Source organism: Coenobita brevimanus, chromosome 8, assembly GCF_032717465.1.
Source record: "Coenobita brevimanus isolate Jiangsu-jjx chromosome 8, ASM3271746v2, whole genome shotgun sequence".
Taxonomy (NCBI): Eukaryota; Metazoa; Arthropoda; class Malacostraca; order Decapoda; family Coenobitidae; genus Coenobita; species Coenobita brevimanus.
Window position 1 is genome coordinate 48515464 of NC_136961.1, and position 26569 is coordinate 48542032.

Consider the following 26569-nt stretch of genomic DNA (forward strand, 5'->3'; position numbering starts at 1 on the left):
GAGGGACAGAAGGCAGGAGGTAAGTAGGATGTGAAGTGAGGAGTCTTAAGCATTCATAACCAAAAAAGAAAAAAGAAAGAAGAAACGTAAAGGAAAAGAAAAGAAAAAATGTGGAATAAATACTCAATGAGATTTGTAATGATAAATATTTCACCTTTTATTAATGTGTAAGAAAACTGAGTGAAAATGGAAAACAGGCGCCAAGAAACACATATAAAAACTTACATATATATATTCCATAACGAGGACGGAGGAAGAAAATCAGAAAGAAAACGGATATAAGTTTTAATTATCTCCCCGTTTTTCCAGTTAGAAATGTGTGGGTAATGAACATGATATATAATAAAGTGTAGAAAACAATAATATACAAATCTTAACTATGACACCAGGGGAAATAATAAGTATTCTAAATTTACAGGCAATACAGATATCAAAGAGTTGTCCCAGCCTCTTTAAAAATAGCATCCATCGGTAAGGGCACTCTCTTTACAGGCACGCACTTCTGTTTAACTTTCTGCATGGGACGCTGGCAATAACAAAACACGTCACATACGCTATACTCATCCTTCATCAGCTTTGGTCCAACAGAACTGTCTATGCTTATCATCTATTTGTTTTCTGTCTATTTAATGCATGACACCGCATCAAGTGAGGTGCGGCCACAACAAAAGGAACTCTTGGTGTTCCTCTTCCCGCTCCGTAACGATATGTCTCCCCCAACATACCTCCCTCTCTTACATACTCATGCACCTTATCTCTCCACCTCTTTCTGGTCTCCCTTTCAAAACACACACACACACACACACACACACACACACACACACACACACACACACACACACACACACACCGCTCCTTGGCACAGTGGTAACGTTCTCTCTTGCCATCTGATAGACGGGAGTTCGCGCCGCGCTCAGGTTGAGAAAAGTTTCACTGACGAAGTGAGTGGTTACTGTCCCCCTTGAGGAAGGGGACGGGTGTGTGCGTGTGTGAAGGTCACAGCCTTGCCCTTAGATCGGACTATATGAGCTCTCAGCTCCCTTCCGGGAGGGGGTGAAAGCTGATAATCACGACCATCAAGTGATGCTGACCGACCCGGTGAATTACACACACAAATGCGATAAGGCCATCACACATATATAACAACAAAAGAATAAGTTCAAAACATCGGTCCGTCTCGTAATAACTTCCCAAGTCATATTCTCTCACAATGAAGACGAATCTCAGAAAAAATGAATGAAAAAAGTGTTATTTGATCAACAGTAATCAACAAACAATACACATATCTACACCAAGGGAACAGCAACATCAGTATACAAGCGTGTTCCAGAATATCTGACACCTAAGTCATATTTTTCCTATCCCTAGGGAAAAGGAATCTCAGAAGAAATAAAAAACTTTAATGGTCACATAGAATACGTACGCCCCTACATCAACAAAAGAATAACAACAAAACATCAAAGCCTCCACAAATATGCATCACTCGTCATATTTTTCACACTACTAAGACGAATCTGAGACGCAGCGAATGAAGGAAGTGTTATTGTGTCCAACAGCTATTAACAAAACTAGGTACGATTACGAAGAGCTGCAGATAACAAGAGGAAGAATAATATCACTGTCTCTTATAATAATCACTACACAAGCCATATTTTCCTCACCCCTAACGAAGACGAATAAACAAAGGATACTAATTAAGAAAGTTATCTAGTTCAGCATCATACACACACCTACATCAGTAATAACTAATAAAAAAAGCAAAAAAAAAAAAAAGATTCCTGCCTCCCAGAATACCACCACCTAAGTCATGTTTTCCTCGCCTCTAACGAAGACGAATTTGTGAGGGAGCGAATTAAGGGAGGAAAGTGTTATCGCGTGAGAGGTATGAATATGGTGATTGGAAGCCAGCTGGTCTCGGCATCACAGTGAATACCATTAGCAGGCCTGGGAGTTACGGCGCTGGGGTGTCTCAGATTTGCACACCCCAGCCCACGGACTTGGGTATATGTGGGTGTGCGGATGGGGGAGTGCTGTGTGGCAGTGTGGGTGTGGGAATGAAGGAGTGTTGTGTGACGAAGAGTGGGTGCGGGATATTAGAACATGTGGGTGTGGAAAAGGGAGTGTTATGTGACGGTGTGTGTGTGTGTGTGTGTGTGTGTGTGTGTGTGTGTGTGTGTGTGTGTGTGTGTGTGTGTGTGTGTGTGTGTGTGTGTGTGTGTGTGTGTGTGTGTGTGTGTGTGTGTGTGTGTGTGTGTGTGTGTGTGTGTGTGTGTGTGTGTGTGTGTGTGTGGTAGTGTTATGTCACGGTGTCTGAGTGTGGAAGAGTGTTACATAAGTTGCTGTGTGGGTGTGGGATATGAGAGGGTGAGGTGTGGAATATATTAACATTTGAAGATGGTTGGGTGTGGGATACCTGGATGTGTGGATGTGGTTGTGGGGGTGAGATCTGATAGTGCAAGAGTGTGGATATGAGAGATGTGTGTGTGGGTGTGTGGGTGGGTGTCATGACAGCGCTTAAGTGTAGGATATGAGGGGGTGTGAGAGTTGAAATGAGTGTGGATGAGGAACTGTTATGTATCAATCTGTTGGTGTGGATCTGGGTGTGGGTGTGGAGCGACCTGGGTGTGGGTTTGGGATATCTGATCGTGTGGGTGTGGGATGTGAGAGCCTGTGGGTATGGATATAGATGTGAGTGTGGGATGTGGGAGAATGCGAATGTGGATTTCTGTGTGGGTGTGGTCGGGGAAGTGAAACGTAACGATGTGTTGGTGTGGGTGGATGTACTAGATATGGTGACACGTAGGTGTGTATGGGAGAGGTATGGAGAAGCTCATTAAGTAGAATGTGGATGAATGTTAATGTGAGGGGTAAGGAATGTGACGCACGTGTCAAAATATGAGAGTATATAGGCGTAGCAGTACTGCGGGGTGTGGGAGGCCGGAATTACTTGTAAGTGGTAGTGATGCGTGTGTGTGTGTGAAAATGTGGGAACTTAGAGAGAGGGAGAGAGAGTGTGGTGTGTGGGGTGATAGAGTGAGTGAGTGGGGATCTAATTACCATACGGCAGCTGGGTTATTATCATACCAGTGACTGATCACCTCACCCCATCTGCACCAACCCACGCATCAGGATCCACGCCTAATAAGACTGACTGGGTAAATAATATATAACTCCAACATCCCAGCTCATACTGCCCCCTTAGAGAAGTTGGGGCCCGAGGTTAGGCTAACGTGGTCTAGTAGAAGTAAGAGTAGATAACCAGTCTATTTCTCAGGTTACATAGTAGACAAACCTTCCGTCATCTCTTGGGGATCGAAGACTTAGAAAATCATCCTCATCATTATAAATGTTTTAGTTAGCACAGCGAGAGAGAATGCTATTAGACATGTAAATGGGTAGTAGAACACAGTACAAACGCTCATTTACGAGTATCTCTCAATGAAAGGAATAGTGAACCAACACACAAACTCGGTAAACTCATGGAAAAGCTTTAGGTGTTATTTGAGTGACTTTTTCTCAAAATACGCCGCCATACTGCTGAAAAAAAGCACGCACACACACACACACACACACACACACACACACACACACACACACACACATACACACACACACACACACACACACACACACACACCAAGCTGGGTTATCGCTCACATTATTAAAGCAACGAGTATACTGGACCTAAACACATGGTTGGAAAGCTTCTCGAAAAGTAATAAGTGTTATTAAAGTCTTTTTTTTTTTTTTTTCACCAATGGCAACCAAAATTCTGAAAAAACAACAACAAAAGGGACAAACTAAGCAACAAAAGTGGGTTATCTCGGATATTATCACAACTACCACGGTTCCAAGCAGGTCTCTGGAGTCTAATATAACAACATCAGCAGGCGTGATGAATTAAACATGTTCCACATTTTCCACTGCGGACGCCTAACAGTTAATGTCATCTAGTACTTTATTACCCTATTAGGAACGTAGGGATCCGGGGCTTGGCTTTCACTCCCGGTATTACGGCGAGGTAACCAGCCTCAATTCTCCTGAGTGGCATTATATGAGCGGTAAATCTCAGCCACACCTCGGATTTAAACCCTTACAAGTCTCATCCGGTTGGAGCACCTTAGTCCACTAGACCACAAGGAGTCATTCGGTTATATGGATGCCACCCAACACAGCAAATGGCGCCTTGGGTTACAGGAATCCATCTGGCATGTCACTCTATGTTGATTACCAGAAGGCAGTGCCAGAGAGTGAACCCAGCTACCAGTTATATACAAAATATGCACGGTAAGTAATTATGAGAAAAAGTGAAATACTATTAAAAATAATAATGACAATAACAACGACGATATCGGCCACCATCGCCTAAAAACACACACACACACACACACACACACACACACACATATATATATATATATATATATATATATATATATATATATATATATATATATATATATATATATATATATATATATATATAAATATATATATATATATATATATATATATATATATATATATATATTATATATACATATATATATATATACGTGTGTGTGTGTGTGTGTGTGTGTGTGTGAGTCACTTCATTATACTCTTTTTACTGTACTTTAACCTGACATAAAATTGCCATCTGCTCATCTTGACTGCCGAGTGGCAATATGAAATTAACACTAGAATATGGTGCTAGTCACGAAGAAGCACTGCTGAGATGTAGAGCCTGTGCATCATCTTTTCTTCATCTTCTTCGTTTTCTTTTCCTTTTTTTCTGTTTCTTTTCTTTATTTCTTGTTCATTGTTGCCACTGAGTTACGTGAAATGAGCAAGAAAAGGTAGAAAATCTGGACCAAGGTCAGGTGAAAGAACTAGATTTTGGAAAGTCCAGGAGTCGAATTTATAAGCTTCTATTTTTATTTATCCCTTTCAGCCTGCTTTTTTTTTTTTTTTTTTTCCAATTTATTCCTGCTGTCTCCAAACGATTTTATTCAGCGTAATATTTTTTCTTTTAACTTCAGGGATTAGGGCTTTTTTTTTTTTTTTTTCATTAACCCCTTCACTAAAAGATCTGTCATAATATAAATAAAATTGTCTGTTGGTAGCAAGAATAAAAAATATAAAAAATAATAAAGTGGAAGTCGCTCGATTAGGGGGTTAATTAAAAAAAAAAAAAAACCGCTTGATGAAGGGAGCTAAGTCATATTAAAGATTAAATATTTACACTTTTACCTTCACTCTTATTTACCAGATTATTTACAACCAAACTAGAGGGAATGATTAACCAAGAAAAAAAATATATATGACTGAATACTAATTAATTTTTATGGAGAATTATCTATGGTTAAAACTGACTAAGATCCTTTATGAATATGGCCCCAGGTGTGTAAACGAATTATTGAACGCAAGTGTACAGTCGCGGTCATAACTATCGTACCATTTTTTAGCTACGATTATCGCATCACAGGGTCTCGAAAATCATCGTTCACTGTGTCGTTGATTATCGTACTGAGGTGGATCATTATTTTTGTCCGCGGCCGTACATACATAAATAGCGGTAACCCATGCATATTAAAGAAGCAAGGCCCCAGACTCACTTTCTTGGCCTAGGGTTGGATACACGAAAAATCTTTACCATTTTTTCTTTTTTCGATTAACAAGTTTCTACGGCAGTTTTATTACCTTGAATTATTTGGTATAATCGTTTATTTACTTTATATCTTTATTTTGGCTGTGAGGGGTTAAGTAAAGATGAATAAATAATGAGAGTGATCCAGAAAAGGTATCCTAGACACAAATTTAAGCTGAAAAAAATGAGCATGCAAGATGACCTCTGACCCTTCACACCCGCGTCGGCTACCCATTGTTTATACATAATTATCCTCGAGTCAGATAAGCCAGATATATTGATTCCCTGTCACTGGCTCAGACCACCCCGTTTTCTTCGCGCAGTGATGGGTGCGAGGGGGAACTCAACCGAATCATGAATACTGATCCTCCGGCATACAAATTCACTCATTTTCACCCCCCGACGCGGATGGTGAGAGATCCCGGCTGGCTAAGTGTGTGCTGGAGGTGGTAGATATGCAAGTTGGTTCTGGCTGTTTGTCTTCCAGTTACAGTCAACGTCGAAAGTTCCTCACATAATGTTCGTGTTTCATAGGCATGCACTGTAAAGCTGTCTGGAATACGTAATTTATTTGCAAATGTATTTCTTTGCATTTAGATAGAAAACAGGGCACTGACCAGAGAGAATATAAGTATACTGAGGAAAAAAAAAAAACTATTGGATTCTTATCATAAATATTACACCTTGGTTCATGAATCATTTGCGATAATTCAACTGTGTGGGATGAACACAGAGCAATAAGAGGAAGCAAAAAGTACACTTGTTTCAAGAGCACTACGTACAGTACATGCATAGTAATCTTTAAGTATTATTACCAGAGACTAAAGCACTGTTCCTGTTAATGCGGCAATTGTGAGTGGTACTGCACTCTCGTCGTTTTGGAAAGGGCATGCAGAAAGGGAGTTAGGAAGAGAGAGGTGTAAGAGTGACAGTACAAACAGAGTGATGCACCACTGCAGCGAAGAGACACACAAGAGGCTCATAAACAGTTGATGCAAGGGAAGTTGAAGCGAAAAAACTTCGATTTCACACTATTTAGAATAACTGTCTGTGGAGCCCAACCCCCCTAACACACGTAAGTCAATAGCATTCCACACAGGTTAAGTGAAAGCCCTTATACAAAGCCAACAACTACTCAGAGTTAAGAATTGTACAGCCAGTTCATTATATCTAGCCTACGTAGTAAACGAGTTGGAATAAATCATTATCCCCTTAAGCGTGAAAAATTCTATCTAATGTAAATATCACCATCCGGTAGTGTACAGTCGCGGTCATATATATCGAACCATTTTTTTACCACAGGAAAGCGCTGAAGCACAGTACTGAATGGTTTACAATGGAAGAGCAATGACAGTCATAATTATACATCTCTACGAGTATATATACTTCTTTCTTCCAATTCTGTCCTTCGACAATGCTTTAGCTGTATCAACTTCCTCACCTCGCTTATTCATCCACTTGCCTAATCATGTCACCTCTTTTACCTTCCACGCCTCATCCCACCCTCAAGCTTATTCCTATTAATTTCACTGCCCTAAACTAATAAATAATCTAATCTCTATGTAACCATACCATCTAAGATTCTAAGCACACTCTTCTACCCTTTGAATCAACAGTCTCCCTCTCTTCGCGTTTTTTTTCACGAATCTCTCAATTTCTTATCTAGCCCAGCCTACTCAACCCACCTGCATTTCTCAGCAGTCCTTTTTCAGCTGCTTCACTCCCGTCGTTTATACTGAAGCAATGTAGGAGCCTCATATACATGCGTTGATGTGGGGACTAACACACCTTCATGCGTCTTCTTGAGGAGCCTGTACTTGGGCCTCTGCTCCGTGCCAAGGCCTTCTACACAAGCTACTTATTTCTTTTGGTCACTCAACGCTTCACTTTCTCCCCACATGTAACTCTCGCTCCAACCCTTGCATTATGATACTGTACGTAAACTCCTCTAAAACGTCCTTGGAGGTCCGTCTAGGTCCATCAGGTCAATTTGAATCAACACAAATCGTTTCAGGTTATGCTTATGGAGGAATGTGAAAAAAAAAAAATCACTCCTGTAGGTGAAATGTTTTTGATTATACAAATTCAGATCCTCCTGGACTGATGGTGGGAACAGATGTCTCATAAAAGTTTGAGGATTAGGTGGGGAGTTAGAAAAGTGTGGGTTAGATGAAACGGAATGGGCAGGATGGTAGGGATGGTGGTGGGTGTTGGTTCAGGGAGAGGATAATACACCCTGTGAATATGGGCGCTGTAGATTTGCCGGTGTGGGCGTGGCGATGACTAAATTTAATACTTTCCTCAAACAAACCAACTAGAAAGTAAAATGGCGACGGCTCTGTATGTCCGGTATCTCATAACGAAGGTAAATACAATGCGTCACCGTAGTAAAGGTTCTTCTGTCTTTGCATCAGTGATATGAAGGAGGATAGTTCATTGTCATGTGCAAAATAAATCGCTGAGGAAGTTGTGTTGCGCTTTAAACCAATGAAAATTCGGACACATAACACCTTCTGCCAAATGCTACCTCACCCAAAAGCAAAAAAAGCCCTTGTACTTAAGAGTCTACCGTAACACTGCTTATCAAAGATCTTTCCAATGCTGAATAAATCTGCATGACACGGTAATATAAAACAGTAAAAAAAAATCAGGTAAAAGAATAGCAAAAAATCGTGGCACTAAGTTAATTCATTATGGATATCTGTCTCGCGCAAAGGCAGATTCTACCGTATGAAAAAGAAATGGCAGAGTACGGAATCCCTGCTGGAGGTTGGCGTCAGACTGATTACCGCCGAAATATGTAATTCGGTGTTGGATGACGAACACACACAGGAAATTACTACCACTACCTTACTACTACTACTACTTTTACTACTACTAGAACTACTACTATTACAACTACTACCTCACTGCATCCTCAGGTGGGAAGAAATCTCAGAGTGATGATGATGATGATGGTATACGCAAGCCACGATACTCCCTTCACTCATACAGCTTTCTTAGTATACTGATAAATATATGACGCCGAGACAAATTAATTGGTAGTATCAATTGAATGATACGTGTGGCTTAAATAAACAACACACACACACACACACACACACACACACACACACACACACACACACACACACACACACACACACACACTCAGAAGAAGAATATTAAACACACACACACACACACACACACACACACACACACACACACGTAAAAATAAACAGGAAAAAAGCCTAAAGACAAGTTTTTCTGGACTAACTCCCCCCGCTCATGATGTAGACTTAATGTTAGTGAGTCAGATCAACCAAATGACAACAGAAGAGGAGATACGAACAAGATTAAACGTAGCAAATAGTCTCTTATATGCATTCAAACTTTCGCAAAATAATGATGATGGTGGTGGTGGTGGTGGTGGTGGTGGTGGTGGTAGTAGTAGTAGTAGTAGTAGTAGTAGTAGTAGTAGTAGTAGTAGTAGTAGTAGTAGTAGTAGCAGCAACAACAGTAGTAGTAGCAGTAGTAGCAGTAGTAGTAGTAGTAGTAGTAGTAGTAGTAGCAGCAGCAACAACAACAGTAGTAGTAGTAGTAGTAGTAATAACAATAATAATAATAATAATAATAATAATAATAATAAATAATAATAATAATAATACTATAAATAATAATAATAATAATAATAAAGTATAAGTTAAATCCATTGACCACACGAGCATTATTTAAACAACCAATAGATACTAAATCCCAATCTTCCCCTAAATACGACCCGAACCGACTGATGTTCCGTCCAGGTCCCCAACTGTACTGCTGGATGAACAGGGAAAAAAAAAAGAAAAAAACAATCTTTGCCCAGGAGACAGACCGGTCCCAGAATCGATCTCGGGATTTTCCACTTTTGAGGGAGACGAACTAACCAATGCATCACATGTTGGAGGAGACGGTTAGCCCCTTCAGTACGAGGATATGTTTTTAGTTCAATCCTTTTACTACAATATAATGCATTTAGCCTGACAATAATTCCTAAACTTTCAACTTGATAGCAAAGTGTGTTAGTCTCCTGGATATATCTGACTAGTAACCAAGGAGACTCATTCCTACCTCAAACTCAGAGTCCATCGAATTTCATGAAGCCACGAAAACAAAGTCACTTTACCAAATGATTTTTATTAAACCCAGGAGATCCCCTTAGCAGTAAAGGATAGGGATGAAGCTCTGTCTGCCCCCTATGGAATAAAAGTCTCCCCTGAGTAAAATAATATCGCCTGGTAATACAGAAATCTATCGAAGCAGGGAGGCTAACTTAGGGGCGATATTATTAATCTAAGTCCCCCACTCTTGTGAGCTCTGGGAGGATTCAAGCACGTCTTTCTTAGCGATTTATCTTGAGTATTACATCTCAGTAGTCTCTTTTGTATTGTTTCTATCTTTGTAATACTGTCACAGATTGCATTAAATTTGGACCCAGGAATACAGTATATATATATCAAAACATCAGACACAGAGATGAATCGGTAAGGGAATGGTGATGAGGAGCCTCCTTAACCTACGAGCATAAGGGTCTAAGATGGTGTTGGTTTGGTATGGTGATGTGTCTGTGTTGTTGTTACGGTCCCAGGAGCATCTAAATGTGGACCCTGTGGACTGTAGGCTGAAACTGTCCTCCCTCTTTATTGGGGGACAGGGAAGGAGATGAGTCACGTCTGCATGACAGGGCAGAGAAGCCGCCCAGTTATATAAGTGCCACTGCGGGAAGGCGTCGCTCCACAGTACCCGGATTAATGTGACCCCATCAAAAAACAAAAACGACAAAAACACTCTCTTTACTCCTCCCTCCCCCCCCCCACCCTTTCTCCACACTTGAGTACGTGGTTAACCCTGTCACGGTCGGATCAACTCTAGCATTCTATTCCACTTAACGCAAGACAACTTCATTCAACTGAGAGGGAGTCGTAGGAGCCTGAGAATATGAAGTCAGGTCGTAGGTCGTAGTTCTAACTCCCCCTGCAGCTAGAAGAGTGATATAGTGTCAAATTTATGCCAACAATTTCCTATACCTTCTTGCTATAAAGTGCTTAGCCACAGAAACTAAACCAGTATCTAATTAAATACATCAAATCTGGTTCTCGCAGTTAGATTTAGCTTCATTAAAACTGAATATTCAAAAAGTGTCGTAATGGAAAGTGTGACCACGAAAACATTGAATTTGAGGCAAAAACAGAAAAACAGCGATGGACTTAAAGGTGAATGCTTGTAAATTCTTCTTTCCAGTTGGTCCTTATTGTATAAAATCGTCAGGCGGTTACTTGAATAAAATAGAAGAGTGGTCACTGTGTACTGCAGATGACAACGCTGATAAAAAGGTCTTTTAGTAAATATTTTGGAGTTAAAACGAGACGATATGCATACTTCGGAAGGTGGAAATTAAGAGACATAATTAGGTTGCGCTAAAACATGCTAGCGTTACAGAGAAAAAAAAATTAAAGATTTTTTTTTTTTTTTGGTGGGGGGGTGGGGAGATGATGACTGTGGTACACAATCTATGCGTCAAAGATAAGGAGTGAGAAAAAAAAAAAAAAACAGGTACACTAGGTTAGCCCTAAATAGGTAAGCTAGGGTTGTATATTCCCACTAAATGCATATCTGGGTGCCACTTGGTGATCATGTGGGCTGCAACACTGTACTTCCCTCGACCTTCTGTTGTGCTCACACCTGGGTTGAAGGAGGGGGTGCGCTGAAACTCCCTGCACTTTAGGCTTCTCTGTGTGTGCTTTGGAGTAGCAGGGTGAAAATACCATTGACAGTAATAGTGACATTTACACATTATGTGCAATTAATGTGAAAAATTTAGACATTTCAGCCATGGAAAGACACATGAGTGAAGGTGTGTTTTGGAGAGGGGGCAGCCTGATGGCAGAGGACAGGGCGATACGGTGGCGAGTTTTCTTTGGCCACCACCTCCAAGATAAAGGCGTCTGGCTACATATAGGCAGACGGATAGATATACATAATCTATGAAAACGTGTGGTCACGTGGATTCGCTATTATTAAGAGTGGATTCACTTAGAGTCACTGCTAGGCCATGCATACCATTTTCCAGCGAACCATACCTTCTCTCAAAATGACTCGTTTTAAAATGTCCTCTTCAGAGGTTCCTTTCTGTCTCTGAGACATGAGAAGCTGCCTACAGAAATGATTTACCATACACCTCTCAGAGACACGCCGTTCAGCTAAATGGCTCGGTTTCTTGTCTGTACAGAGAGGATAAGAAGAAAGTTCACATTTTCTTATATACTTAGTTTGTATTAAATACATTCTTGGATAATCATAATCACATTAGAATTAAGTTCAGGAGAAATTACACTTGTTCAAAGCCTTCCCAGTATTTTGTAGTTCCTTTGATGCTTGATAATTATTATTTTTTATTATTATATTTCTTTCCTGGGGTATGACCTACTCCACCAGTACTACAAATGAATAGCGTACATATCTAGGGTTCAATTACGTACAGCTATGTAAACTCCAGTCAACCTGCAAGTTAGCTGAGTTACATTAGTTTAAGCTGGAAGAAGCTACCCCTCCGTAGGGCAAATCATGTATAGTGTACTTGTATATGAACCTCCCGTCTCGTCCCTGATAACTGCGCGCGCGCACACACACACACACACACACACACACACACACACACACACAGGGCTACTAAAGACAAGCTAGAGGCACGAGCGCGTCTGTCTTGAGGCGACCTTATAAGGGTTTAGGAAAGCTGAAGGGTCACCGCCGGCCCAGACAATTTAATGGGGGAGGCCAAGTGGAGGAATAATTCTGCAGTAATTACCAGCCACCGCCGCGACTGGCATTCCGCGAGTAAACATTATAATCCCCAACTGTCGACTCTTAAATTATGACTAAGAGGGACGCCAAGCTGAGATGCGGTCCGGGGCTGCCAATCATTAAGTAGAGGCTCTTCGAAATGCCAGCAGATGGTTCGCCCCAGCGCTTAATAACCAGCCAGGGGTGAGCGACGCGCAAACCCCGAGTCTTAGAGCCCATCGTGGCTTCCTTTTCCTCGTCTCCTGCCCCCCATCCACCACCCCAGCTTAGGAGACCCGGCCACAAAGGATAGGGTCGGTTAACTATCGAGGGGGATCATGCAGGACTCTACCCTCCTCCCTGTTCCTCCCCCTTCACCCCTCCCCTATCTCCCCCTACCCCCACCACTATCAACCCCACGTCCCCTATCACTCAACCGCCCCTCTTCATCATCTCCCCCACATCTTCTCATCGCAGTACTCCGTCTTCCCACCCTCCCCCCATCCCCTCTCTGCGTAACTTTTTCCTTGATATTTCCAGCCATTAAAGTGCCCCACCAAAACTTTCGTAATATTCCAACCTATGGCCTTTTCACCAACCTTTCCACTATCACTTTCAAAAATCCAGCAGTCACTTCTCTCACACCTGTAGTACACATTCACCAATTAGAATTTCTTGAACCAACAAAGCCTCATCATTTACTCTTAGTCACCTTCCCCATCCATCAGACAATCAGCCCACTCAACATTTCATCAAGATATCGTTGTTTCTCCGTCATCTCTCCAACGTCTCCCCCGCTAATTAGCTCCCCACACCCTCACCCCATCATTCACCTCCCACACCTTCACCCCCACCACATCCATCCTCCCTCCACTACATGCATCATCTCACCCCAAAGCCCTCAGCCCCACCACTACCCCCAAATCTTCCTCTTTCTCCCCAGGTCTATGCCACATCTTTCCCCAGCCTCACCCCACTACCAAACTTCCCTCACCCCCACTTACAAATCCTCCCCCGTTTTCCAAACTCTGTGCTACACATTTTCTTAACTTCACCCTTTTCATTCAGTTTCCTTCACTCACACCCTCATATCTTCCCCTTTCTCCCAGTTCTATGCCACATCCTCCCCCAAACTCACTCCAGCAATAGTTTCCTTAATCCCCACCCCATACAGTCACACTCCCCGACTCTAACTCCCACAATATCTCTGCCACAGCTCTATGAAGCAGCTCACCCCACCACACAACAAAATTCCTACAGTCTCACGCTTACCAAACACTACCATTCTCCTCCACCCCCACTACTCGCATCCCTCTTACTTTAATTGACATCATCATCATCACACACACACACACACACACACACACACACACACACAATACACACAACCACACCCCCTCCACAAAGTAAACTTCTAACCCCTTCCCCACCAGTCACCGTCTCACCCTCATTCACACCACAAGGCTTGTTTTATCTTTATCCACACATTCTCCCCTCTCTCCCCAACTCAAACATTTCACCCTCTCCCTTCTCATAGCTTCTCTCATCCTCACTCCTAATCTTTTCCCCAACTCTAACTCCCACCCCATCAACCCTTAACTCCATGCGTTCATCCCCTACCCCCTCTAGCAGTTTCTTTCAACCTCATAACCATCACATAGCTCCCCTCAACATTGCCCCCACCCCTTTACACAGCTCCCCATAGCCTCACCCCACCCATGCACTCCCACAAAATAGCTTGCTTCAACCCCACTCCACCCATGCACCCCCTACAACACAATATCCCTCAATCTAACCCCCACCACATCGCAAGTTCTCTCCCGTTCTCCCCACCAATCTCTCCTTGAACCACATGCAAAATCACCCCCACCACACAGCTTCCCTCAACCTAACCCTCACCCCTACTACATAGCAAGTTCCCTCCACTTCTCCCCCCCCCCACCAATCACCTCTCCCCCCCCACCCCCACCTCGTCCAGTAGCCCAGAGGCCGAGTGGGCAGCCGTGGCGGTGGGTCGGGGGAGTTTTTGTGTGGAGAGTCGTGACTTGCCCAGTGGATGGTGCTCCTCGCGGCTACATTCACATTGCTCCTTCGCCCCGCCCTCCACACCCAATATTCATGCCAACAATTCCCTTATTTTGACTGCCTTCCACTGCCACTGGGGTACTAGGAACCTGATGGGGAACAGATAGATGTGGAAAAGACAGGCTGGTGTATTTCAAAGTCTAGCCCTTCCTGTCCCATACACTTAATGCTTGGGGTAGTCTGCGTCGCCACCTGCATCCCACCCCTCCCATCCCTCGTCTATCTCCAACCCCCCACATCCCCCCCTGCCATCTCTCCCCCACCCTCCCCCACCCACCGCCTCCACCCCAAATTGAGCCGGAGCGTTGCGAGAGGCGAACGGTAGCGGTGGGGACGTAACTCACACTTTCCACAGACTTTCAGTGAGGTTCAAAGTGTATTCCCAGTTTGCTTTGGCTAAGGCCTTTATTGACTATACCTATAAAGAAGGGTAACCACAGGCTCGGGAAATTCTATACTAACTTGTTCGAATTCCTTCTTAAAGCCCATCATCTCTCTCTCTCTCTCTCTCTACAGAATCTTCGTCTCTCTCTCTCTGTCTGTCTCAATCTTTGCTTCTCTCTCTGTCTGTCTGTCTGTCTATCTCTGCCTTTGCTTCTCTGTCTGTCTGTCTGTCTCTGGGTGTTTGTTATTTTGATTGCTTGTCTGCCTGTCAGTTTGTCTCAATTATCTTTCCCCCCTCCTCTCTTTATATCTCCCCCCCTCTCCCTCCCTCTCTCTCTCTCTCTCTCTCTCTCTCTCTCAGGAATTGTGTGACGTTCATTGCGGGATCCGAGCGGCAAATTCCTCTCTATTTTATATCAGAGTGTCACAACCCGTGCAATTTACATACATACCACACGACACCTCCACCACGACACGCCTACCCCTCAGGACTCTCTCTCTCTCTCTCACACACACACACACACACACACACACACACACACACACACACACACACACACACACACACACCTGGGTACCTTAGTCTTTCTCTCATCCTTACCCATGTTATAGGTTTATCACCTTCAGTACTTCTTCCCTCCAAGTCTCTCATTCCTCCCTCCCTCCCTCTCTCTCTCTCCCTCTCTCTCTCTCTCTCTGTAGCTCGCCCAACCCTCAACCAATTACAGTTTTTACTACATAATTACAAATAATCACACATGCTCCCTTAACAAATCGAAGTTCAAAGGCAACACGCACGTTTGTTTTGGTCCTGTTCCCGACGCATAAATTAATATATATATCTTTTTTTTGCTTTAATTTTTGCTTTAATTTTGGGGGGGCACTGGTGGGGGGGGGGTATCAAAACCTCAAGGTAAATTGTGTGGGATAATTTTAGCCTTCAGAGTATGTCCTCGGGGTGAATAATTCCTACATGCGAGTTATAATTAAAAGTAATGAGAGAGAGAGAGAGAGAGAGAGAGAGAGAGAGAGAGAGAGGATAATGAAGCTAGTCTGCCATATCCTGGAGAAACGCGTAACATTCCGTATATAATAATTTTGAACTGACATGAAAACCGGGAATTTTTGTCCACATTACATAGCAAAAAATAAATAATGAATAAATAAATTAAAAAATAACAAATAACGTCAGCCAATTTCGCTACAATATACTTTTTTTCTTCTACTTCAACTTGGCTCAAAATTGGCATCACCCCATTTCGAATCCTAAGTCATGAGGAGATTAGCACAAGAATATAGCACTAGTCACGAAGAAGTGCTATGGAAGGGATGCAGATCGGTCGTACTGTCTTATTCTATCACTTATACAACGAGATATTAGCTTCGAAAGGACGAAAATCTTTACCAATTTAAGATGAAGAGACTATAGATATAAAGTACCTATTTGTGGCCCGTGTTTAGTCAAATTACAGTACCGTTAAGCACAAATGTACAGTACATATGTAATGGGGAAAAAGTAACTGGCATTATTTTTTTTTTTCAAGTGATCAGATATGCAATGTACACAGATTTTCTCCTTGTTCTTGTCAGCTGAAAAAAAAAATATATATGTATAAGGAATTTTTTTTGTTTCTCCACTATATATAAAAAAAAAAATAGGGGAGATACATAATTACGATACATGTGTAGATAGTTTTTTTTTTTTTTTTTATAGCTCGATGGCGTTATAGGTAGGTTTATCTTTGTTATTTCCAGACAAATTTTATAATCTTTGGGGGGATCTTGAGAGGAAGGAGTAATGGATTTATTTTTTTAGCCTCTCCAGTAAGAAAATTTTCCTAAATAACATCGTATGGTTGTAGCAAAAATAATAATAATATATACAGAAAAATTGCAGTACAAAAATGAGTCAACTTCTGCCTTGGAATACTACGCAGACTGGCAGTGTTTTAGCTTCTTCGCTACTAAGATGATATTTTCCTTTAGCTTTCCTGTCTTACGATGATACGGCTCAGCTTAGGAGTAATTTCTGACTGGAGGATTTATGCACAGGCTCGTCTTCTTAGTTAAGGAAGGTCCGTAACACCTCGCCCTTAGCGATTTATTTTTGGATGAGGGTGGCTAATATCGTTCTATACGCTCTTTATGCAGAGTATGGTGATATTAGAATGGCTTAAGTGACCTAGAAGAGGACAGGAAAGTGTAATAAGCAAAATAATAATAATAATAATAATAATAGCAACAATAACAAACCACAGCATTCACGAGACACCCATTCAACCTGAAAACATTATCTTTATCATATCATTTTTCCAACAAGTCAATTATTATTCAACTCAGGACATATACTTTAATATGAAAGGGTTTGCCACAGCCTTCATTCTCTTTTTATCCTCTTCTTATCCCCTCGAAAACATATTAATTTCATCTTGCTACCTACAGACAGCTTTCCTCGACTTCGGACCGCTCGTAGTGAAGGGGTTGCTGAAGGGTGTGCTGTGTTTAACCCCTCCACTTTCAAAAGTCTATCAGGAGGTAAATGAAATCGTCTGGAGGTAGAAGGAATGAAACATGAAAAAAGGAAGAGAATGGAAGATGCTAACTAAAAAAATTGTCTAGAAGAAGGAATATAGTAACAGCTACGTCATCGGTCTGAAGGGGTGAATGATCCGTGTATGCCTAAAGGAACAACACACACACAAACGCACACACACACACACACACACACACACACACACACACACACACAAGCAGTGGTGGCATCTGTCGGCCTAGTCAGTAGTTATCCTACCCCCACTGTAATCCCTCGCCTGCCCCCCTTTCTCATTCCTCTCTATTCCCTTTTACATTTTTCACTTCCCCCCCCCTCTCGCTCTCTTTCTCTCTCTCATATCATCCTCTTCCCCTAAAACTTCTATTTCCTTTTACTTTTCTCGTCCCCCAAAATTGCCTTCTTTCCCATCAGTAATTTCTTTTCACCATGCCTATGTAACTCACTCTTTTAACATCATCCTCTCATTCATTTCTATTGCTTTTCCTTATGCCTGTTTTGCGTTATGTCTTTTCTCTCTCTCTTTCCTCACCCTTCTTCCTTTCACGATCCCTAAATTTATTAATGTCTTTCTTCAACTTTTTTTTTATCTCCCCACAAGGAAGGCGAAAAAAAATATATATATATATATATAATTCTACACGTACCAACTAAGTGCCACAAATATTTACATTAAAAAACTCCTGATAAAAAATACTTAACAAAAGGCGCTCAAAAAACCACAGGAAAAATTCTCAGCCTTCAGTAATCTTTTTCATGTTTTCTGTGTTCCGTCAACTCTCCAATATTTACTTACGATTTCCCTCTGATTCCTTGCTTGACTCCTCCGACCTCCTCACTTCACTCCTTACTCCATATTAATTCCTTCACCCCCACTTTTGTATTTCGCCATAGTTACAATATATACTGGTCAAAACTACTTTGAAAAATGTATGTTTATTTAGGGAGCTGATGGACATGCACTTTTTTTCGGGTCGCTTTGCTGTTCTTGCTTGAAATTTAATGAGACGCTGATTAGAGTGAGGAGATGAAGACCAAGAACGAAATAAAATGACATGTAGAGACATCATTCCATATTATACCGCTTTCATCTTAACTTGGCCCAGATTTTCGTCCTTTTGCAGCTTATTTCAGGAAAACAGTGGCAGAAAAAGATAACACTACGGCTCTACATCTCTTCCAAAGCACTTCTTCGTGACTATCATCTTATTCTAGTGTTTATTTATTGTTACACCTCAAAGCTGAAGATGGAGAGGTGTTAATTTTGGGCCATGTTAGAGTAAACAGAGAATAGGTATGCTAGAGGTTATACTACGGCTCTACATCCTTTCCGAAGCACTTCTCCGTGACTATCACCTTATTCTAGTGTTTATTTATTGTTACAACTCAGCGCTGAAGTTGGAGAGATATCAATTTTAGGCCAAGTCAGAGTAAAAAGAGTATAGGTGTGCTAAATAAAACCTGCTAACCGAAACAACATTTAGCACAGTCTTTTCATTCCAAGCGATCCCCACTGAAGTTGACTAAAATCATCTGGCTGTAGCATAAATAAAATACAGAAGTTATTGTACTGAAAGGATTAAGAATTTCCCCACACGACACCGGAAGCACTGCACCCAGAAAACTTAACTTATTTCACCATCATCACCATCATATTATTACTGGGATAAGGGATGCGATTCAGATAAAGTAAAAGGAAGCTTAAAAGTAGTAGTAGTAACAGTAATAGTAGTAGTAGCAGTAGTAGTAGTAGTGACAATAATAATAATAATATTACTAATGATAATAATAACAGTAATAGTAATAATAATAATAATCAATCATCATCATCATCATACTATAACTACAAGGCTTGCAATTCAAAAACAGGATGAGAACGCGAGAAAATAAAACCATAAAACCATCAACAAAATCCCTAGTGAAATGAGCCTTCCCTCCATCATTTCACCAATCAAGCCTATATGATTCTCACCTCCACTTCATTACCCAGACGACTCACTCAAAAATATACTTTCTATTACATTTCCTATTACCTGTGGGAAGGAAACCATTTTGTCGACTTCCAGACTAATGAAGGGATGCAACACTTGGCATGTGTCTATATAAAATGCTTTTTTATTTTTTTACTTTGCCCCTTTTTGCATCCTTAGCTTGAAGTCTAAGCTCTGACACTGGATGTAAAAGAGTTAAAACTCTCAAAGTACGCGCGCACACACGCACACACACACACACACACACACACACACACACACACACACACACACACACACACACACACACACACAAACGCCAAACTATCAAAATAACACTTCCCTGATGTGTTTATTATTTTGGCTGCAACCAGGCGATTATATTCAGGTCGCAGACCTCTGAAAACGACATGTGGCACTTAAGAGGGTAAATAAATAACCATTATGCTCTACCACCCCTTAGATTTCTCACACAGGATTACAAAGGCGTTTGCTTATATAAGACACTCCTCACTTTTCGCCAGAATTTCTTACACACAGTTTATTTTCTTCAGAGTACAATAAATACCTCATTTACCTGTATATGCTTGAACTCCCTTCACACTCCCCAGCAATGTACTAAAGTGCTTTGCTCTCCTTGTCTTTGACAAAGTAGCTCCATTAGTTAGAACCTATCCTGCAACAAACGGCTTGGAAAGGACCAATAGGTCTGCTGCTGTTTGCTTTCCTTTATAATCCTCTGGCTTCACCCACAATACACCATAAAGCACCATATCTGCTTATACGTATAACTCTAACAGTACACCAAATTTTTTTTACACCCATATAATTATAATTAAGACTCCTTTGCAATGCTCCAAAGAGCTTTTTGACTAAGACTTCCTTAACAATACACCAAAAAGCACTGTCTTATTATTAATAAATAAATAAATAAATAAATAAATAAATATATATATCTATATATATATATATATATATATATATATATATATCTATATATCCCTCAAATACACAGACAAGCATCACATCCATTTACATCATGACTCCTTCGCAACACACCGGAAACCCTTAGAGCAAAAGCATCATTCCTCAACCCTAAAAAAATAATAATAATAATAATAACATAAAAAGGTCCCGAGCAAAAACAATACTATTTCCACATCTCCTGCAGGAAAACAAAAAAAAAGAACGAGTTACCTGGCGTTTGGTATGGAAAAATGAGGTGTAATGCAGATGACACGCTTAATGAGGGGTTAGTGAAGGGAGTCGTGACCGTTTAGCTGTGTGGCGGCCAGTGATCACGGCCATCGAATACCCCCATTATATTACTGTCCTGTTGGTCATTAGGAAGGCAATTAGGGGCGAGCAGCGGAAGGGACGCGAGGTTTGGCCCGACCAGGATTCTATATATCGTTACCAGACACTCCACTCCCAGGCGAAACATCCTTCCATTAACCCCTTCAGCCTTAGGACATCATTCTTGTTATTCCTTCAGCCCGTGGACCTCACTCTTAATATATCCTTCATAGAAAAAAACTGTTCCATTCAGCTTAAAACTAGCTTGAGTAACTAAGAATTCAATACACTTCTTCTCCCACATGTAAAGTTCGAGATCATTCTTATCCTATACTTGTTGCGTCTAAATTATCATACTTAGTTTAGGAGGTCTGGGAAGGATAATCAACGATATATAAAACTCTCCCAATCAATAGACGAAACATCCTTAGCTATATCAGATGTCACGAATCCTTCAACCACAGGACGTCACTCATAATTCTTGCTAGTGTGAGACGATTTTGAGACAGGGAAGGAGTTGATGTGGGCTCTATTGCACCCCTCAAGTTGCCAAAATCTCTCCTGAACTGAATAAAAACATCTATAGGAAGGAAAAGTAAAACCTGGGAAAAAAAAAAATAGGGATGAAGTTGAATAAGGCTAAATTTAACCCCTCAAGTTCCCATAATCCTGAGCTGAACAAAAACATCTGTAGAAATAAAGAGTAAAAATAATAATAATAATAATAATAATAATAATAAAAATAATGATAATAAAAGGTGAAAGGATACGATGCAAAACCAGAGTAATGTATTAAAAAATGATAAAAATAATAAAAATAATGATAATGAAAAGGGAAAAAGGATACGATACGATTAAAATGATTGAAAATGAACGTATCCTGCCAAACAACAGGGGCATCATTACAATTCATAATATTAGAACGAATCCCACATTATCGAAAAAAAAAAAAAAAAAAAAACAGGATGGTATTAGGATGCGGTACAATTTACTTCGAAAAACTGTCACGCTTTCTTGAGGGGGGGGGGGTGGAAATAACCAAAATTTTCTACCAATTTCTTGTCGTAAATTGGGAAGAGGAAGAAATATTTTTGGGGGAATAATGAAGATATGCGACGCGGAATTAGAACTGGAGAGCTGAATCGTCTGTCTGTCTTTTTCATCCATTTATCTATCTATCTATCTACTTCCGACCCCGTGTCCTGTGTCGGGTGGCCTCTGCAAAATTAACCCCCTCTTGATCGGGATAACTCTTGCATTATATTCTAAAGCCAGGTGATTTTTATTTAGGTCAGTGAGTCATGGGAGCCTCTCAAAGGTGGGGACAACTTTATTACTTTATTCCAGCTATCCTTAGACGATTTTATTAAGCTGAGAGTGAGTCGCAGGAGCCTGGGAGTGTTGAGAATTTCCAGGCATTTCCTTCCCTCCTCATTAACAACCCCTCTCCCCACCACACGCCACCCTCCCTCATATACTGTGCTCCTCCGTTTAATTCCACCCCTCTGTCATTTTTTCTCTCCTCCTGTTTCCTGTTTTTCTCTCCTCCTCCTCTCCCTTCGAACATCCCCACCGTCATACACTCTCCTAGTCAGTATTTTTCCAGGATTTCGTTCAATGAATTCGGTTTTAAGGAGGAGGGCAACTCGTGTAACCATAAATTACTTCAGTGCTCAATCTCTTCACTCCTATATTTCTTCTTCTTAATCTTCCTCTTCCTCTTCTTGTCCTTCTTCCTCTTCCTCTTCTTGTCCTCCTCCTCCTCCTCCTCCTTTTTCTTCTTTGCTATCACGAGTCGATTTTGCTCTGATTGGGAGAAAAATTTTTGGACTAAGGGGCTAATAAAAAAGTACTCCCTCAAACTATAAAAAAAAAAAAAAAAAAAAAAAGAGCGTCCCCAGATTAAGTCGAAAAATTTTGTAACCAATTTCGGAGGAGACAGAGCCAAGGATTTCGAGGCCTTGAATGGTTAGTGAATGAATGTGTGACCAATTTTAACTCTCTCTCTCTCTCTCTTGGATAATGTCTCTTGCTATTGTGTTTTCCCGTTCCTGTCTTGGCTGATGATAATGATAATAATGATGATGATAATAATGATGATGATGTGGACCTACCATTCAGACACTCATCTATATAATATACTTCCTTCTGATATGCCGTCCTTTTTACCTGCTACCTTTTAAAAGAAATCTTGGCTTTTTTCACAATCATTATTTCTATTGTGTGTGTGTGTGTGTTTGTTATGAATGACCCTTTCAGACCGTCGACGCGTTTTTCATTCTTGCAGCCACCAGAAGATTTTATTCAGCTTAGAGAGAGAGAGAGAGAGAGAGAGAGAGTTAGTTTAAAGAGCGACAGGAAATTAATCATCGGTATAAACAGGAAACTTAGAGGAATTTGGCGGGTTTGGAAATTTTAAGCGAATGGCGTGGCACAAATTTCAAGACACTGGGGGTAGTTCGATCCTGCCTTGTGTTTCCTTCCTTCCCTTTTCTGAATCCTACTCACCCCTCTTACAATAAATGAAATGTGATGATGATGATGATGATGATGTTACTGGTGATGGTGATAATGGTGGTGATGGTGATGATGATATAAAATGACAGTGACTTTTGCTGGCACGGAGCACTACTTCGTGACTGCAAGTAGTGTTCATGAATTCTCTTGACCCTAAGTTACGTCTGACTATGTTTCATTTGTTTATACGATTATCTTGAATATTGAATTACCAAAGATTTCGAAACCAAACTAGAGTGGATGATAAAACATAACGTTACTTTTATCTTCATTCCTACAGCTACAAAGCAAACACACACACACACACACACACACACACACACACACACACACAAAAGTATGATAGTATTTAACTGTTTGTTTATGGAAAAGGTATATAGTAAGAGACCTTTGTTTCTCTACACGTATTTTCCACCTCGGTAATTTTACACTATGTTTATACAATATATATATTATAAACTAAGAATCTTTACGAATACTAACCCAGGATGTGACGCAAGCAAGTCCAAGTTTACGCCACAATTTCCAGGCCGGACGATATTATCTGTATTACCTGTGAATTAACGACGGGGACTCCAGGTAAAATATCGTCACTTCTTCGTGACTATAGGGCGCGGGGGGTGAAATACCGCTCAAGTAATGAAGCAACGAGTATCATTTCTTTTCGTAGATTGGAGTAACAGGTATTATCTTTGCTAGTTGATATCGTTTTATATCTGAGTTATCTCGCTTCACAGAGGGGGGACCTCAGGGTGGATATAATACTTAAATGGCTCGTCACAGGAAGCATGAGGAGGATTTTCTTCCCGCGTATTTTAAGAAAGTGAAACAATAAAGTGAAATATAACCTTGTCACACTCGCTCACGCTGAGGTAAGTTAAAACTATCATTTCCTTCCCTAATTTGTCTTCGCTTAACATGCACTAGATATTATCTGTGCATTTTATAAAGAAAAAAAATCTATAACTCTCGCTCATACTGACATAACTTTAAACTTTCAATTTCTCTCCCTAATCTGTCACCACTTAACACACTAGATATAAATCGTGCATTTTATGAAGAAAAAATATACTGGTTCACACTGTGGTAATGCAAAGCCATCAGTTCTTTCCCTATTCTGCCTTCACCTAACATGCATTTTATTATATTTATTTATTCATTAAGTTACGACGAGAAATATTATGCTACCACACTCAACTCACACTGAGAAACTTCTGAGTCATCATTTCCTTCCCTTACCAGTCATATCTTATAGTGGTTTTTATTCTTGTTTTTTTACGAGAAGAAACTTGGCAAATCGTAATAGCCTCACACTGAACTAATTATACACCGTCATTACCCCTTCGCTAATCTGTCCTCACGTAAACCCTTCATTATGGTGACGTATATTTTTTAACGCTATTTTTACTATCATCAAACGTTTTAACTCAGCTTAGGAGAAACGTTTTGAAGTGAAAGGCACAAATGAAAAAGGCCTTTCTTATTAATTTTAGCACTTGGTCTTTCCTAAACTGAAGAAAACCATTTTATAGTAGTAATTCTCAAACATTATTATTATTATTATTATTATTATTATTATTATCATTATTATTATTATTCCAACTTCTACCACTACTACTGTTACTACTACCACTACTATGTCCTTTACGGTCCTTGGTGTCACTCCTATGTTAAATAAAATCGTTTGCCAACAGAAAGAATAAACAGGGGAGGCCGTAAATAACTCTACACTGGAAAATAACCTGGTGTGTTTTGTGTTGCGAGTACGGTTCAGTCTGCTGGTGTGGGCGTGGGTGTAGCAGTGGGAGTAGGATGTAAATAAATGATGCAGGGTCGACATCTCTCTCTCTCTCTCTCTCTAGGTTAAACTTTTAGCACTGAGGCCGGACCGCTTCGTAGGGACTTAAAGTCTGTGTGGTTTATATATCTATGTAACTCACTCTCTCTCTCTCTCTCTCTCTCTCTCTCTCTTTCTCTCTCTCTCTCTCTCTCTCTCTCTCTCTCTCTCTCTCTCTCTCTCTCTCTCGGTAATAAATAAAACAAACCATGCCTATCTCACGTTCCTGCTGAAAAACGCTTACCACCTGCTGCTATACCTACTCAATTTGCACCTGCCTGCCTCCCCTCCCTACACCTGTTTTGTGTAGAATAAGATATTTTTTTTTAATGATTCTTGAGTAGCATTATTTTACCTTTATTCTCTCTCTCTCTCTCTCTCTCTCTCTCTCTCTCTCTCTCTCTCTCTCACACACACACACACACACACACACACACCTTCTTTCAGGCAGAAGTCTAGGTAACCGAGAATTCAAGTAAATATTCGAAATTGCTTGTGTGCATATAGTTCATGAGAAATTTAATACCATCATCTCCGACTCCTCAAAAAAATAATTAAATAAATAAAAACAACACTAATAACATAAACTGGTAATGATACGTAAAATATATATTAATAATGTAAGTCTAATTATTTTGATTATTAGTATGGCAGTGAGAATAACATGCTGAAAAAATTGCACCTGATATTACTAATGAAAATATTGCTTTAAATAGGATTAATCATAAATTGGTATTATATATAGAGAGAGAGATTTATAATATTTGTTTGGAGAGAGGAGTTCAGTGACGGAAGAAGTGTAGTGCATAAATGGAAATGAATATTCGATAACTGTGTGTGTGTGTGTGTGTGTGTGTGTGTGTGTGTGTGTGTGTGTGTGTGTGTGTGTGTGTGTGTGTGTGTGTGTGTGTGTGTGTGTGTGTGTGTGTGTGTGTGTGTGTGTGTGTGTAGCAGTATCAGCGGCGGAGTAGGGTGAGTTCCAGCTTCACTCTCACTCTCCACACCTGATCACCTTTCCTTTACCCTTTCACTAAGACCTACACTGCTTTTTATTATTATTATTATTACTATTATTATTATTATTATTATTTCTTGCCACCACTAGGCGACCTTATTCAGCTCTAGAGAGAAGAGGTCACACAAAAAATCAATATTTAACCTCTAGAAAAAGTGACCACCTTCTTTCAATTCTGTTTTTATTTTTAGGCGGCCTGGGGGGGATAACTTTAATTTAGATTGTTCATTTAATATTCCTGATTTTACTTTTATTATTTTTAGACGTATTTTATTTATTTATTATCTGTCGAACTATTCTTTTTTTTTTTAATTTTTGTGCCATTCTCTCTCTCTCTCTCTCTCTCTCTCTCTCTCTCTCTCTATCTCTCTATCTATCTATCTTTCCACATCTAATAACTTTTCCTCGTAGTATATTATTTTCCCTTTCTTTTATTCTAGTTCTTATAATTTCCTTTTCGTGGTCAATATTTTGCCTTTTTATT